We start from the raw sequence: 18,400 nt of genomic DNA on the forward strand, positions 1-18,400 counted from the left end.
CCCTTCCACTTCCATCTCGGCCACGCACGCCCTCCCTGATTCACTGACACCGAGTGACCGCTGCCCTCCAGTCTCTAGGACAAGGGGAGGCAGACAGGCGCCTGTGGACCGCAGCTGAGGTAGCAGTTGGCTGTGGGTTGCTAGGCAAAAATAAACATCAGAGACACCTCCCATTTCCTTACAACTCGAAGCCTTTCCCCAGCGCGGCCACTGAGACAGACACACCTTCCTTTCAGCTCTCTGCTGCACTGGGGCGACACCTCTGATTCCCCACATCCTCGAAGGCAAAGATTCTTTTTTTCTTTCCCTTCCCAGACACGTGGAGAATTTCCCTGCCCTATTCATTCGTGGGCTACAGCCTCTGCTTCCCAGAAAGAACAAGCATTTGTTTCCCTGTCGCACACCTATGCTTTGTCGTGCGTGGCGCACTTGGGCACCTTTGTCCACTTGAACAGTCAGGTGTGGAGCGAAAGCTCGAAAAATCCCCAGCAGATAGGGAAGAAAGTTGGACCGCGTCCAGGCATGCACTTCCTTCCTGGGAGGTGCCTAGTTTCTGAACTGCTCCTGGAGTCCTGTGTCCATCCCTTATTGCCCTGCTCCTTGTGTCTTCTCCAAGTCCCAGAGTGCTGGCCCCAACTAGAGCAGACTTCAGTCTAGAGGGAGCTACCTCCTGCAGAGTTCTACAGGCTCTGCTGTTGGCAAATTGTCATAGCAACCTCCTGCAAAGATCACCTCAGCTTTATCCAAATGCCAAAGGACGGGCCCACATTACAGTGTGACCCTCTAGGGCGCCTACAGAGTAATAAGAGGAGGGCATACTCCACCTTCGAAGAGAATGACAGAGACAGAAAGGAGAGAGACAAACACAGGCAGAGACACAGAGAGACAGAGACAGCCTAATTTTCTTCCTTTTGCAAGAAAGTAGGGACGCGGTAGTGTATTAATAATCAGCTCATGTCATAACCTAAATTGCCCCTAGCAAGAAATTCCTCCGTGTGCTGATCACCTTCAAACCCACACAGGAAGGCTTGAGTAGCATTCAGACTTAACTAACAGAAAGCGGGTAGTAAGGAGCGGCTACAAGGCTACAATGTATCTGAGATTCCCAGCTTAGTCTCACTGTTGCTCTGCTTATAGCCTGTGCACTGTCAAGAAAACTCGGGAAGTGTCCCCCCCTTGCTCTTCTAAACAATTATTTCCTTCCCATCTTACTTTGAGTACTCAACATACGACTAATGTTTCAAAAAATATTGTTCTTAAATATCAATTTCAGCATCAAATTATCTGTACAGTATTTCAAACACCATTGCTTCAAAATTAAATGAATAAGAAAAATCATAAATAAGGATACTAATAGTACAGGTATGTTCTAGCTCTACTTCCAAATTAATGATATTAATAGATTAAACATGAGAGAAAAGGAACACTTTCTTTTTACAAGGAAAATGATTTGCTTTAATTAAGGAAAAGGATATATGTCTCATTTAATGAACTTTAAATAAAATGCCTTTTACTCTTTGACAGTTTCATAACACAGTGTATTTTGATCATACCCACCCCAACTCTCTCTGCCCACTCCCCTCTCTCACCCCCTATGCCAACTCTCTCTCTCTCTCTCTCTCTCTCTCTCTCTCTCTCTCTCTCTCTCTCTCCCCTCCTGGAGCCTCCAGCAACCCCCAACATGGTTTGGAAGGTGGAAGATCACAACTCTCTGTCTCCCTACACACACACACACACACACACACTCACACACACACACTGAGAGACACACACAGGCACACAGACACACACACATTCCAATTCTCATTGAACTACACTCTATGAGATGTTAGAAACCACGTAAATGTAAGACGTGATATAAACCTTCTTTCTTTTTTTCTCTCCTCCTTTTCTTTCCTTCTCTTTTCCTTTCCTTGCCTTTTCTCTTCTTTTCTTTCCTTTGTGGGTTGTCAAACCCATGCCGGACAGTCACTCTACCTCTCAGCCGCAGTCACTGCCTAATGTTGTAACTCGCTATCTTGCTGTCTTGCAATTGTATCTCATGTCAGCTGACCATGTCAGTGAGCTTTATGTCAAACTCTTACTTAGCTGAGTAGCCTTCTGAAGTAAGTCAGTTCTTAAAAGCAAATGGTATCAAAACCAAAAGGAAACAAAATCAAAGCCACTCCACCTCTTCAGACTTCTCCTTGCTTCCAAGTGTGGGTGGGACTTTGCACTCAAGAGAAAGTATCAAAATAAGTGGCACTGACTTAGGTACCACCCTCAGCTCTTCCTGAAACGGGTCTCCAGACTGATGCTTTTGGTCCAGCCTGCCTTACGCTGTGGTGGAACCAATGCACAATCTATGTTCTACATTTTTCTTTAGTCAGCCCAGTGCTCAGAACGCTCCAGTGGCCTCTGATCTCCACCTACGTCATGAGTTGGCTCCTCTCTCCAGTTTTTATTGTGCTCGACCTGGAAACCTTTTACCCTATGCCTCAGTATCCCTTTTCTCAGGTCATTCTCCACTTTAGGGGTGCTATAGTGGAGATCTTTTAGGACAGTGTAGTGGTGTGTGTGTGTGTGTGTGTGTGTGTGTGTGTGTGTGTGTGTGGTTTTGTTTGTTCTGTTTATTGATACAGTCTCACTGTGTGGCCTTGGCTATCCTGGATTCAGAGTGTATATCAGGCTGGCCTTGAACTCATAGAGCTCCATCTACCCCTGCTTCCAAACTGCTGGAATTAAAGACGTGCACCTCCACACTGGAACTTAAATGTCCCCAATGGTCCATATTGCAGGCTTTGCCTCCTACACAGCATTCTCAGAAAATGTTAGAAACGGGTAGCAGCTCTTAGCAGGTTGAACCGTGTGGGAGGTTCTCATGCCGTTGGAGGAAAACTGGAGACATCAGCTCCTTCTTCTTCTGCTCTTTCAATTCCTTGTGATGACATGCTCCACCTTGCTCTACCACGTGATGCTGCCACAACGGCCCTAAAGTTACAGGGCCATTGATCAGGGATTGAAATATCCAAAACTGAAGAAATCACCCTCACCTCCTGTGGTGGTTTGAATGTGCTTGGCCCAGGGAGTGGCACTATTAGGAGGTGTGGTCTTGTTGGAGTGGATGGGCCCTTGTTGGAAGCCGTATGCCACTGTGGGCGTGGACTTTAAGACCCTCATCCTAACTGCCCGGAAGTTAGTCTTCTCCTAGCTGCCTTCAGAACAAGAGTTAGAACTCTCAGCTCTTCCAACACTGTGCCTGCTTGAACACTGCCATGTTTCCCACCATAATAACGGACTGAACCTCTGATCCTGTAGGCCAGCCCTAATTAAATGTCCTTTATAAGAGTTGTCATGGTCATGGTGTCTGTTCACAGCAGTAAAACCCTAACTAAGGCACCTCCTGTTATCCTTACTTGGACTTCTCTCGAGTCACTCTGTTGTTCCTTCTGCTTGGAATGTGCTCTCTTTTGTGCAGAAAAAGGCCTGTCTGCCCATTTTCTTAAGGCAAGATGCAATTCCCCCCTCCTCTAGGAGTCTGCTCTGACTCTTCCAATGAATCCAGACTCTCTAGCCTTTTGTAGTTATCTGGTATTTAGCCTCTGTGATCTACACAATACAGTACTTAGAGAGGTGTTTTGATTTACTATGAGGGCAAAGTCAGATAAACCCCTCTTAAACTGAAAATACTGGTAAGTCAAAAGACACATTAAGGCTACCTAATCTAGAACTCCTCCAATAAAAGGCTCAACCTAGCTGGGCCTTGTAGAGTATCAGTGGTTTCCTCTTGAGATCTCATGGCTTCCTGGGAGCTGTGGCTTACTGCTGCCACACATTCTGCTGATAAAATAACTCCACTATCCTGGGTATGTGTGTGTGTGTATATATATATGTATATATGTATGTATATATATATATATATATATATATATTTAAAAAAAAGATCAAAGTTCAGTTTCCATTGAGTTGATATTACTTTTGCACCTTCATCAAGCTGAAAAAAATCCCATACCAGAAACTGTGTGAGTCACTCTCAGTATCAGACAGAACGTGGTGTAACAAAACGTAACAGAGCTTTATGGAAGGATTCGGCACAGCACGGTAGGGTGAACTGATAGAGAAACCAAGAGCCCTGGAGATTGTGATGGCAAGAAATCCTTGCTACCACTGGGCCTTAAGGGACAGAAGGATGCGATGGATTCCCAAACTCTGAGGGAAAAAGGACAGTTGGGGAAGAGGCCTGTCTAACAGGACCTAACGTCTTTAGCCAAGAGCACATCCAAGCTAGAAAACAGCTTAGTGGTAAAACTCTAGCTGGATATATACAAGGCCTTGGGTTCCAGGCCTAGCATATGGAAATAAATAACATGGAAGATGACTACTGACTTGTGGTAGGTGTCTCAGGAGGAGCCAGAGGTAGACGGTTGACATCACTGTCATCGGGCCCTTCGACCTCTGGCTAGTAGTGTTTGCTTATCCAATCCACTGGTAACCAGAGGGCAAGAGATCCCTTGCTGCTGTCTTCGGCTCCTGCAGTAGAGTGGGTAGAAGAGTAGAGAGTGGGTTTGAGAGACAGGAAGTGTCTTTAGTTTGTAACTGATGCGTTTGTTAAAGGCAACTTTTCTGGTCCTGCTCTGTTCTAGGAGCTCCTTGAAGGCTTAGATCATGTCTTACATTTACGTGGTTTCTAACATCTCATAGAGTGTAGTTCAATGAGAATTGGAATGTGTGTGTGTATGTGTGCCTGTGTGTGTCTCTCAGTGTGTATGTGTGAGTGTGTGTGTGTGTGGGGGGACAGAGAGTTGTGATCTTCCACCTTCCAAACCATGTTGGGGGTTGCTGGAGGCTCCAGGAGGGGTCATGAGAGAGAGAGAGAGAGAGAGAGAGAGAGAGAGAGAGAGAGAGAGAGAGAGTGTTGGCAAAAAATTAAGACTTTCCTCTACATCTTGTTGTTCACAGAGCTAAAGGAGAGGCAGGATGGAGGAGATTCAGGAAGAGTAACATTCTTAGAACAACCCTGGTTCCCTGGAAGCCCTGGACCCTAGAGTCCCCACTGCTTGGGGATGTGATGTATCCGTGGGTTCTCCAGCTCCAGGCTTGCAAGGAAACACAAGAAACTTTGGGTCACTGTGCCTCTACTCACCAGGGGTATAACCTGAGATTGCTGACATGTCCCTAGATCTAGGGGCTTCTTAGATGGAAGGAAATGCTACAAAGACCTAGAGCTAAGGGGCCCTTTCAGAGTGCTCTTGAGATATACCCAATAATCTTATTTATATATGATACTTTGTATTAATTGCTTTTGGGTCACTATGACAAAATACCTGACAGAAACGACTTAAGGGAGAAAAATAAATGTTTTGACTGATGGATTCAGAGGGTTACAGTCCAAGAAGACATGATGGAGCAACTGAGGTCATGGTTGCAGAGGCATGTGGTGGAAGAAACTCACATCATAAGGACACATCAAGGCAGGAACCAGGGGCCAGGGGCTGGGTATATATATCCTTCATAGTTCTGCTTGTAACCATGGGCTTTTCACATGACTTGTTTGTACCCAGAAATAACTACTCTTGAGATTTAATATTTTATGAGTAAATGCATAGGCTAAAAGCTTAGGCCTGTTCCCTGACTATCTCGTAACTTAATTATCTGTTTATTCTATTCTAAATTCTGCCACGTGGTTAGTTACTTCGCCTCAGTTTTGTGTGACCCTTCAGTGTTGGGGCAATCTCCCATGACTGACTACTTTTCAGAATCTCTCCCTGCCAGATGTCCCACCTTCTAATCCTGCCTCAACCCATTGGCCATAGGCTTTCTTTTATTGACAGGCGATGCTTCCATACACTACACAAAAAATTTCTCTCTACATCTGCCTTTAATGACTTAACTTTTAGCTAGGATTCCCCTAAAAAAAGAAATGATAAAACAAAAAAGAGCATCAAAATAAAGGTCCAAGTGTTTAAAACATGAACTTGTTGGGGAAGGGGTTTTTGGCTGCTTCCTCCAAGATCAAAACATTCTCTTCTGCAGAAAGCTCCTTAACCAGAAAAGTAAACAACTCAAAGTAGCTTCAGGAAGTACCTAAAACTGACCAGATTCACTAGGTTCATCTGTGCCATAATAAAAGCTGAGAGTCCTTTCAAACTGAAGAGAGACAAGCTGCAAAGCTAGAATAATCTCAGAGTAACTATGTTTACCCAGAGGGTTTTCAACTGATACTAAGTCATATGCATTGTGCTCTTTCCATATGCTCGGTTCTGTCCTGACATCAGAAATAGATAGTATTACTTAAGCCTCATAGGAAGGCTGTGAAGAAGATGATATTTTTGGAGTTGGTCCCCAAATTTCTCTATAGCACATGACATAGTTGGTCGAGTTTGTGATGTTTTGACTTTGGGGAATGGTTCCTATGATTCCCCCAAATTAGACTCCAGTTAAAAAAAACCAGCTAGATTTATAGACACATGTTTGATGGTTTGTATATGCTTGGGCCAGAGAGTGGCACTATTAGAAGGTGTGGCCTTATTGGGGTAGGTATGTCACTGTGGGCATGGACTTTAATACCCTAGTAGTAACTGCCTGGAAGTCAGTATTCTGTTAGTAGCCTTCAGATGAAGATGTAGAACTCTCAGCTCCTCCTGCACCATGCCTGCCTGGATGCTGCCATGTTCCCGCCTTGATGATAATGGACTGAACTTCTGAAACTGTAAGCCAGCCCAAAAAAAATTGTCCTTTAGAAGACTCCCATTGGTCATGGTTCCTGTTCAGAGCAATAAAACCCTAAGACAACACGCATATATGAAAGTGTCTATACATACAAACATTAAATCTTATCATAGAAAAGAATTCCCCCTATGCTTGAACCAAATGGAGAAGAGGTCTCCACAGCACTAGAAAGCAAGTGTTCTCTACCAACACGGCCTTTGCAGAGTAATCTAGACATCAGAGACATGGAGAACTGCTTTTAACGAAAGCGTACGTCTGTCCATATGGACATTCTCCTTCAAGTAAAGACATAATTGACAGTGTTATGGCTTATTTACAATTAGCAGCTAAAAACAAAAGCTCAGCCTTGGGGGAAACAAACCTATGTGTTCAATTAGTTAGTCATGAGCAAGAGAAATTACCTGTAATGACTAAATAAGTTGAGCAATTTGAGACACATGCAAATATACATATACATATACATATACATATACATATACATATACATATACATATATAATAGCCCTAGATAAGTCTTCAAACTCTCCAGTATCTCTTTGATCAATCAAAATTTACTTCAAATGTCATTACAGATAATGCAATGTCTGTACATGCATATAATACAATGTCTGTAATGCTTGGCAGTCGTCCTTCGGAAGTGATGTTACAACACCCATTGTTCCCAAGTATCACTCTCGGAGGAAGGTTTGAGGCACAGAAACACTTGCATTCAGCACGTCTGGAGACAAAGGGCCCCATCATCATCTCCAGCTGCCACAGATATTAGAAATTAGCTAACAGGTAATGAACCACCAGTAGGCGGAAAATGAAGAAGGGGATGGAGGGAGTTTGCCGAGTGAGCACTGCTTCAGGGAAGACAGAAGAATGAGATCTCTTAGGATTCGAGGAAGGAAAAGACAAAGTAACGGGCCGTCTCTGAAGAACCACGCTTTAAGAGAAGGGAAAGAGGAGAGACGTCGCCTGTGGGTACTCAACAGAAGGAGGAGCAAGAATACTGGCGTAGGTGGAGAACGATGTTAGTAAGGGAAGCTTTACAGAAATGTTTGTGAGGAGGATGAGACGTCCGATGAAGTGCCAGGTGAGGTCCTGCATGAGACGATGGTGAAAAGCCAGAGCACAGGAAGAAAGGTGACTGGAACTGGGGACTGAACTACTTATCATACACCTTGCCTGGAGCGTCCTCATCTCCTTTCCTGGTAGGCAGTCCGTGTCCACTTTCTCACTAAGGATGTGGCTGTCTGTCTCTGCCTTCTCTTCCCTTAGTACCTGATTGCCCTTCCTGTGTAATTAATCTGCAGTGAGGGATGAACCCACCCAACCCGTCCTGTAATGCATGCTCGAGGGAAAAATTCCTCCCTTGCTTTATTCATGACTTACTTTGCTGGGCTCTGGGTGAAGTGTTTAGCCTGATCCACCCCTCGTATTTTCACAACCAGCCAATGAGGCAGACATATCATTATCCTGACTTTCAAGACAAGGACTCGCAGATTGAATGGCTGGGCGGCTTGCTAGTAATTGGCGGTGAATGCATTTGAATTTGGGAAAACCTAATGAAGCTCATGCTTCCCCAAAGAGCACGGGCGGCTTGCTGTTCAGGTGCCATGGGGCACAGAGACTGACAGGCCCCTGTCTTCTGCTCTCTGCCTGCTAATTTTTGTCTGACTTAGCAGTGCCCAGTGCCACCTTCCTCCTTCCCTAAAGGCTGAGAAGCAAGAAGTTAGAGTCCCTTTAAAGGAAGTCCTGGGTCAGCATGCCCAACGCAAGTGTATCAGGGTCAAATCCTCTCTGTGTGTCGGTTTGCATGGTTCTATTTTCTAGCGTGTTCTCGATTTGCCTTTACTAATGTGCTTACCTCTCGGCAAGAATGGCCACGTGGTCTATTGTATGAGTCAGGGTTCTCTGACAGAACTGATAGAATGGTTTTATATATACTCAAAGGGGATCTATTAGAGTGGCTTACAGGCTATAGTCAGAACGGTCCAACCATGGCTGTCTCCTGGCAGAAAGGCTCCAGCAGCTGTCCAGCCATCCAGTCCATGAGACTGGATGCAGTTCCAATGAAAGGGTTACCTCAGGAACAAGACAGATGAACTTGCTGGTCAGAGTTAGGGCAAGCAAACAAAAAGCAAAAGCTTCCTCATTCCGTGTCCTTTTGTGTGGGCTGCCATGGTGAGGTGTGGCCCAGATGTAGGGCAAGTCTTCTGATTATCTGGATTTATTGCCTGCCTCTCAACTCAAATAATCCAACCATGAGAAAGTTCTCACGAGTGTGCCCAGATGCCTCCATTTTAGCTGATTCCAAACGCGGTCAAGGTGACACCCAAGACTAGTTATCCTAATAATCAAGACAATGTATGAAAAAGTGAAGTTAACCCCAGGGGCTTGATGTACATACTCAACCGAAGGGGAAAGCTTCTGGACTCAGTCATTTCCTATACGGTTAATCCAAGCGTCTTCAGAATTGTACATTGGAATGTTGGTGAATAATGAAAATTGCTTGCAAAAAAAAAGTATTAATGGCCAAGAATCTAGGGCCATTTTTCGAATGTTTGAAATAAAGCACATGTCCACATGGTATTAGGTGAGCCCTCTCTTCTTGAAAAGTAAACAATAGACAAAAACTTGTGATGAGATCATTATATGAATCCCATTATATGACTAAATACCAAAATCCAATTATTTCACAAGTCTGGAATCATATGATGGCCCTGTAAGACAAAATGTTCTCGAGACAATAGAAAAGGGAGAGGCAGTGGGTTTTCTTTCCTTAAGAATAAAAATGTAATAGACAGAGATCTCCATGAAGCTAATGGGCAGCAAAACGTGTCTGAAAGAACTGTTTATAAGAGTAAGTCATGGGGAAACACTAATACCCTGCAGCCTAGAATGTGCTAAGGAAATCCATGGGGCTGCATATGGCTGGACGCAACATCAGCACCTTTCCAACTCTCCAGGACACAGTGGAAGAAAGGAAAGCATTTTAAAAATCTAAATAAATACAGCTGGTACAGCAAAGTCCACGCACTGTGATCCAGGCATTTTATTAATGGAATACTTGTTCATCTCCTTGCTTCGTGTTAAATATAGTACCCAGGTCTCATGGTCTAGGTACCATCATGGCTCAGCTATGGACTAATTGTATGTCCATTGCCTGTTTCTCAACTTCTCTAGGTTAGCAACCTCTTGGTTCCTAACTCCTATACCATTCTCTTCCTCACAGCCTGCCTATGAAGCTTAAGTAATACAATCTATTTCTGCCAGAAATATAGGACAGAACCTAGCACATAGAAAGGGAAGGGTACAATACTTAGTATCACTTGATGACCCTCTGGGTAAACATAGATACTCTTAGATTACTATATCTTACAAACCAAGAGAGGTAGAAAGGTGTCAGTAAAATATATACCCATAATCACAATAGGGAGCAGATAAATTATTTTAAAACCAGGACATAAAAGAATTGTGGCCTTTCAATTCTTGAATTTGAAATGTCAAATGATTATATACAACAGTTTGGCATGGAAGTCACAAATCTACTTGGAAATATTGCAATCATTTAAATAATATTTGTTATTGAAGACAGGTGCCTTACCCTATAACAGGCATAGAAAAATCTTTCTTCCTTCCAAGACTGTCAGTCCATTCAAGGAATGGATATGGAACCCCACTTTGTCCTGTCTCTTTGCAGCCCCCTCTTTGTGCATTCAGAGTGAAGGTTCTGTCTGAGAAAGATGGTGGATAATATCCCAACACCTACAGTTCATCCCCTGACTGTGGCAGCTTCTGCTGTTATAGATAACCTTGAACTTTTAACTGTAGGGAAAAGGAAGCCACTTGCCCACCTAAGATGGCAGCTATAGGAATTGTAAGAACTAACTCCACTCGGGCATCTCTTCTCACAGTTATTCGAAAAGCAAAGCACAAAAAAAGAAGAACCTGCCTTCCAACTGTATAGGTAAGTGTGGAAATAAAGCCAGTCCAGGGCAAAGGACCTCCAAGATTTTTCTGGACGATGGAATTCTTCCCAACTCTGTGTGTGTGTGTGTGTGTGTGTGTGTGTGTCTGTGTGTGTGTGTGTCTGTGTCTGTGTCTGTGTGTGTGTGTGTCTGTGTGTGTGTGTGTGTGTGTGTGTGTGTGTGTGTGTGTCTGTGTGTGTGTATGTCTGTGTGTGTATGTGTCTGTGTGTGTGTCTGTGTGTCTGTGTATGTGTGTCTGTGTGTGTGTCTGTGTGTGTGTCTGTGTGTGTGTCTGTGTGTGTGTATGTCTCTGTGTGTGTCTGTGTCTGTGTGTGTGTCTGTGTGTGTGTCTGTGTGTGTCTGTGTGTCTGTGTGTGTGTCTGTGTGTGTGTGTGTGTGTGTCTGTGTGTGTGTCTGTGTATGTGCGTGTGTCTGTGTGTCTGTGTCTGTGTGTGTGTCTGTGTGTGTGTCTGTGTGTGTCTCTGTGTGTGTGTCTGTGTGTGTGTGTGTCTGTGTGTGTGTGTGTCTGTGTGTGTGTGTGTCTGTGTGTGTGTGTCTGTGTGTGTGTGTGTCTGTGTGTGTGTGTGTGTGTCTGTGTGTGTGTGTGTGTGTGTCTGTGTGTGTGTGTCTGTGTGTGTGTGTCTGTGTGTCTGTGTGTGTGTGTCTGTGTGTGTGTGTGTGTGTGTGTGTGTGTGTGTGTGTGTCTGTGTGTGTGTGGTGTTTTCCTGTGATAAAACATCTGGACAAAAGCAATTTAGGGGTAAGTAATTTATTTGGCTCACAGTCCATGCACAGTTTATTATGGTGGGGAAGCCAAGACACCTGAAACAGTTACTCACGTTACATCCACAGTTGAGAACAGAGGACAAGGGGTTTATGACTGCACAAAAGTACTCAGCTCACTTTCTCCAGTCACAGAGTCTGTCTTTCACTGTCTAGGGAATGGAGTCACCCACAGTAGGTGGTCTTCCCACTGGGATTAATATAATCAGAATAATCCCTCGCAGACACGTGCTTATCTAACGTAATCTAGACAATCCACATTAGCACTTCCTTCTTAAATAAGTCTAGATTATACTGAGTTGACCATGAACACTAGTTCCCCTAGGGTCCTGAACTAGGGTCCAACCACCTATTGGGAAAAAAAAAGGTTAAGTGTCCCACAAGGCCTATTTCGTCTTCTTAGATTCCTTTCTTTCAGTGAAGATTTCCAGAAAAAAAAAAAAAGGAAAACTATGAGAAACACCCAGGGTCATAATAAAAATCCTTTCCACCATGGGTTGAAATGCAGTCAGTGACAGTCCTTTGTCTTCAACCTCTCATGATTATTGAAACGTCATTTGAAGAAATATTTCATGATGATCTTCCAAAATCTCAGCCTACTTTGGAGTTAGCAAAGCATGGCTCTGCCTTGTTCTATACTGTATGGGCTTAATGCAGAAAGCTATAATCTGAGAAGTTCTTACACAGAAACAATAGGAAAGCTGATAACATTCGTTTTAAGAAATCTTGAAAAGGCAGGGAATTATGAATATTGTATTAATATTATTATTATGCTTTTACTCCTGGATATGTGAATATTAGCACTTCATATGGGAATAAAAACTTCGCATTATAAGTAAAATGAATGGTCTCCCCTGTGCAGGAAAAGTGATTGTCAAAGCCGTGCAGGGATTTAATAGATCCGCTCAGTCAATAATTAAAACTGTTTGCATGTAACTGGCAAATTTAGAAAGTGAAAGTCAAAGGCCATGAATCAATAGCGTTCTGCAGATATGTTTTGTTTGGCTTTCACATGGGGCGCTTTGAAAATGTGAGTGCAAGTTCAGCCTTTTAAAATTAGACTTCATGAACGTACACGTGTTTCTGGTTCTAGAAACAACACAAAATCAGACTCCATTAGCCTCCCTTCCATCTTTCATAATAACGGCATACAAGCCTCCCCATCTCCACCCCCACCCTGGGCCCTGCAGAATACCGCAGTCCCTACCACTTCCTGTTATTGTATGTGGTAGCGTCTTTACTTTTGGTGGTACTTACTCCTTTAGCCTGTCAGTAACCCCATGAGTACTTTAATTAGTGAAATTTCTTCACCATCATCTTTCCACAGATATGAATGCATCTCCCTGCCCCCTACTCTTTCCTCTCTCTGTTTATTTGGGTATCCATTTACACCAAGACTGTTCAAACCAGTCTTGTGTATAAACACAAATCTGGAATAAGAACTATCGTTTTGCCTCTAGGTTAGTGGTGGAGACGTTAAAATCATAGCTTGTTTGAAATCCACCTGAGGTGACCTTTGTGTCAGAGCTACTGCAGACAGCTCTATGGGGATTCATCATACACTGTAAACACATACATTGTTTCCTTATAGTTTCCAGCTTGCTTTGTCTGGAAGTAGTTAAGGTCCTGAAGTTTCCCTAGAAGTTCACAATCATGTTTTGAATAGGGCGGAAATCCCCCTATGTCTCACTACTGTGGAAGGGTCTGGGTGAGGAATACATTTAGTTTACCAATGACTCTTGAAATAGCCTGCTTATTCAATAGTGCTGCATACTAGTTTGTATCTGAACATATCATCGCCGGCATTAAATGCCAGACTTCTACCCTTCCAAAGTATTTCCCCCAATGTGTTTCCCGTCTCGCCACAGGTAACTTCCGGAACCACAGGTCACTTCCGGTGTTCCGGTCAATCCTTCCAGGTGCCTTGAAGCCCTTCAGCTAGTTAGTTTTATTTGTCAACTTGACACAACCCAGCGTCATCTTGAAAGAAGGAACCTCAATGGAGGAATTCCCAGATCTCAGTGGCCTGTGACCGCGTTGTCTGTGACAGATTGTCTTGGTTGATGGTTCATGAAGGAAAGCCCAGGCTGCTATGCATCTAGGCTACATAAGGAAGTGAGCTGAGCATGAGCCAGAGACACCTGTTTCTGCTTCAAGTACAGCGGGAGATTCTGTCCTCACTTTCTTCTGTGATAAACTGTGACCTGGAAGTGTAAGCCACATAACCCGTTCCTCCCCAGGTTATTTCCGGCCAGGCTGCTTTATCGCAGCCACAGAAAATTGAGTAGCATGTGGTTCTTTATTCTCCGCTAGCGCTCATCCATCCCATCATCTATAAAACCTATTAATTTTACACTAAAAGAACTCTACCAATCACTTGCTTCTCGTTATCACTAATATCACCATAATCGAAGGCAATATTACTGCTCAATCACATCGTGAGAACTGTCTTCTTACTTAGTCATCATCGCTACTTTTATTCTCAACAAGGCAACCATGGGGATCCCTTCCAGATGATCTTTCAGATGTTCCCTTCAGATGTCCCTTTTGGATGACCCTGTCGTGCTGCTTCCCCTGATGCCTCTCCAGAGGCCAGAGTGAAAGCCAAAGTTCTTGGAGTGGCTAAAAGCTCCTAAATGATTCTCACCCTCCCTCCTCACCTTGTGAGGCTAAGCACCTCCCTCCCACACTTCAGCACTACAAACCTGTTGTTGCCTGGAAAACATTCCTCACTGAGGGCTGAGAAGGCGATGGAGTGGGTAAAGCACTTGCTGTCCAAGCATGAAGACAGGAGATGGGAACCCGGCACTCATAAGATGGCTAGCGTTGCAGTCTTGCTTATAATTCCAGCACTGGAAGAGGGTACAGGAGAAGGAAGGGGGACAAGCAGTCAGCCTAGCCAAAGGCACAAATGGTAGGTTCAGTTATAGAAAGACAATCTCAAAATCTAACAGGGAGTCATAGAGGAAGATGTTCAAAGTTAACCTCTGGCTTCCACATGCACAGAAATGGGAGAACACACATGTGTGCATACATGCATGTATATGACACACACACACACACACACACACACACAGTATGCCACACTCACTCCACACCCAGAACCTTATTTGCATCAGCTCCTTTGCCTGCAATGTTCTTCCTCTAAAAAGGCCTCACCTCTTTCAAGTCTTTGCTTCATGTTGTTTGTTTGCTGGAGTCATCCCTAGTCCACTGAATATAGTACGCACCCTATAATGTACACACACACATGTATATACACATATATCCACACACATACATACGTGTACATATACACATGTATTACATACATATATACACACATACCACATGTACACACACATATACACATGTATACACACACAGACATATATACACACATATACACACATACATACACACAGACACACATGCACACATGTGTACACACATATATCCACACACATGTACACATACATATATACACGCACACATGTGTATACACATTTATACACATGTACACATACACACATAACACCTTTTTTATGCTCTTACCATCTGGCATGTCATGTGTCTTTGCTCAATTGTTTTCTCTTTGTTTCCTACTTCTAGAACACATGCTCTGAGAACAGGGACTTTTCCTGGTAATTTATTTCAACCTGCAGTTTTTTAGTACCCAGAATAGTTCATGGGAATGAGAGTTTCCTAGTGAATACTCAATGAATAAATTAGGTAGAAATGGCATTATTTAATTTTAAGTATATAAATATTTAAATTATTTAAATAAAATCTGTAAGGAAAAATGTATGCATCTAATCATGAGTAGGTTTATACAATTTTATGGAGTATAGCAGCCAAAATAAATTTTTTATTTCTCATGTTCTTTTGACATGACCTACAATTTCTGGTTTATCAAAACTAAGCACCTTTGCTCAGTCCCAAGCTTGTGGAAAGTCTATAGATGAAGAAAGAAAAGTTCGTACTTTGAATTATGCCCTAAGGGCTGCAGCCCTAAGCCAGCTCCATTGAGGAGTCTCAAGCATTTGAAAAGGCTCTTCATGGGCCCCTGTGGGGTGAGGTGTGGCTCTCAGTCTGGGTTTGTGGATCCTACACCATCACTCACAAGCTTGTTTTAACCTCTTCCCAGAAAGGTGCTGCAGCTCTTGGGCCTAAATTATTCAAATGCACTTTACATCTTCTGAAGCTGAAAAAACAAAATTGTAAAAAAAAGAAAAGACTCCTGAAAAGTATATTCAACTAGGGGACTTTAAAATTTTTATTTAAAGGCAGAGTATTCGGCAGGAGACACAAGGTAGTGAGATTTGATCATATTATAATAAAGTCTGCCTCTTGCACAGTCTGAAGCACTGTCATAGCCAAAATTCATAACAGAAAGAACTCTATATACCAGAGCTTCTACGCCTTCCTAATGCTGCAACCCTTAACACAGTTCCTTATACTGCGGTAACCCCAACCATAAAATAATTTTCATTGCTCCTTCATAATTGCAATTTTGCTACTGTTCTTAATTTTAATGTAAATATCTGATATGTATGTTATCTGATATGTGACACCCCCCCCCACACCATGAAAGGGCTGTTTGACCACCAAAAGGGTTGCGACTCACAGGCTGAGAACCACTTCTATGTAATATAACTCTAGCTATTTTGGATTTGAGATAAAAGGATCACAAGTTTAAGGCCTACTTTGCTCCAGACAAGGCAACCTACAGAAAAACAAAACAAAAATACTAACAAGCAACGGTGCTTTGTAATTTTGTTTTTAATCTTTCCCTTCAGAGGAAGAACGGTGCCCCTCCCCCCTGTATATACTAGTGAGAGCCAAACATCCCCACTAACATATCCGGAAATGATGTTTGGTTGACAAGCTGTGCATCCCTCAGCCCAGTCATGCACATTAAAATTAACACTATAGATTCATCCCCTCTCAACTCGGCACCCATGTTTATGTACTTAAACATACTTCATCCCCACACAAAGACAGTAACAAGATCACAACATCATCTAACATGAAATAAACTTATTTCACACAACCAAAACCACACTAATCCATTTCCCAGGAAAGAAAGGGGAGTCTTAAGAATCATGTTGACTTTTTCCTGAGAACCAAAAACATAAACGCCCTGATTCTAAATAAGCAATATTCCAATATATAAATAAGGTCAACATGTATGGAGAAGCCACACAGTGAGGGGATATGAGAAAAAAAAGAAAACAAAGTTATTTGTTATGGATCTATATACAGAAACATATACAGAATAAAATGAGGAAATACATATGACAATCATAGCCCTTGTGTTTGTAGCTTTTTACATGGTGATTAACAGGCATTTACAGTGATCTTGTACTACGCATCCTGTATTCCCTTTGCCTTCAGAAGCATCCCAGCTGGATGGGGTTAATTACCTGGTTAGGATGACCAAATGTTCATTTCTGAGGGTCTCAGACACTTGTAGACCTATTTGCATCAGATCACAGTTTTCCAATGGTCTCAGAGTGGATGATGATCATAGATGGTCCCACGAGGTGTTGCCTGTATTCCAGACAGAAATTCACTGTGGGATGCTAGTCAGGTTGGCCACCACAGTGATGTCATAATTCCCCTCTTGGCCTGTTGATTCAAGGCACTGAGGAGGTCAAGGTGGCTAGGTAACAGCTGTGATCCAATGCAGTGGGATGGCTGATGTTCCTCCTGTAGGGAGTGTTTCTTCCTCAGTGATGGAGACTTTGGTCTAGCAGACTGCAAATAGGAATAGGAAACACTATTTTGCTAGTCAGTTTCCAAGAGTAATTGGCGGTCATGTTTTATCTATGTATGAGTCCTGGCTATCAGAGACTTTTATCAATGTGCCTTGGCTCCCTGTCCAGGACATAGTCTAGAGACTCTTACCCAGCCCAGGAAGATATTAAAAACTAGCTGAGTCTGAGCCTTTATCAGGCCATCCTATGCTGACAGGAACCGAATGTAGATCTCTCCTGAGAGACACAGCCAGAATACGGCAAATACATAGGCTAATGCCAGCAGCAAACCACTGAACTGAAAATGGGACCCCCGTTGAAGAAATCAGAGAAAGGACTGAAAGAGCTGAAGGGGCTTGAGACCCCATATGAACAACAATGCCAACCAACCAGAGCTTCCAGGGACTAAGCCACTACCTAAAGACTATACATGGACTGACCCTGGACTCTGACCTCATAGGTAGCAATGAATATCCTAGTAAGAGCACCAGTGGAAGGGGAAGCCTTGGTCCTGCTAAGACTGAACCCCAGTGAACAGGATTCTTGGGGAGAGGATGGGGAGGGGAATACCCATATAGAAAGGGAGGGGGAGGCGTTAGGGGGATGTTGACCTGGAAACTGGGAAAGGGAATAACATTTGAGATGTAAATAAGAAATACCCAATTTAATAAACGTGGAAAAAAAAAGAGGCCATCCTACCATTCTGGTGGGGTTAGTTCTATTGGGTCAGACCTGTGAATTCCATGGGCACGAGCCCTTTGCCATGAAATAAATTCCAGAAGGGATCTATCTTGGAATGCTATGGTACTGCATAAGGTGTTCTTTCCATCCACTGTTGAGTAGATTTTTCAGAATCATTACCAACAGAGAAGATAAATTTATGTATAGATAGTATATACCATGGATAGGGAGGGAGGGAGAAGAGCAGTAGTGAGACCACACAGATCAGGCTACCCTATGCATTCACTTGCATCTTTAGGAGTTGTTGAGCTCTGGTTATAAGATGGCTATTTCTAGTTGTCAACTTGGCTACATCTGGAGTGAGCTACAATCCAGAAATGGAGAGCATACCTTTAATACAGATCTTGAGGCTGAAAGACACAGGCTTCTGACCCGGATCTTGACATGGAGATCTTGAGGCATAGTGGTCATGAAAAGCTTAGGCCCAGGCAAGGTAGTATATGTTTTCAATCCCTGGAGACTGAGGCAAGCACA

The sequence above is a fragment of the Rattus rattus genome, chromosome 1 (assembly GCF_011064425.1).
Source record: "Rattus rattus isolate New Zealand chromosome 1, Rrattus_CSIRO_v1, whole genome shotgun sequence".
Taxonomy (NCBI): Eukaryota; Metazoa; Chordata; class Mammalia; order Rodentia; family Muridae; genus Rattus; species Rattus rattus.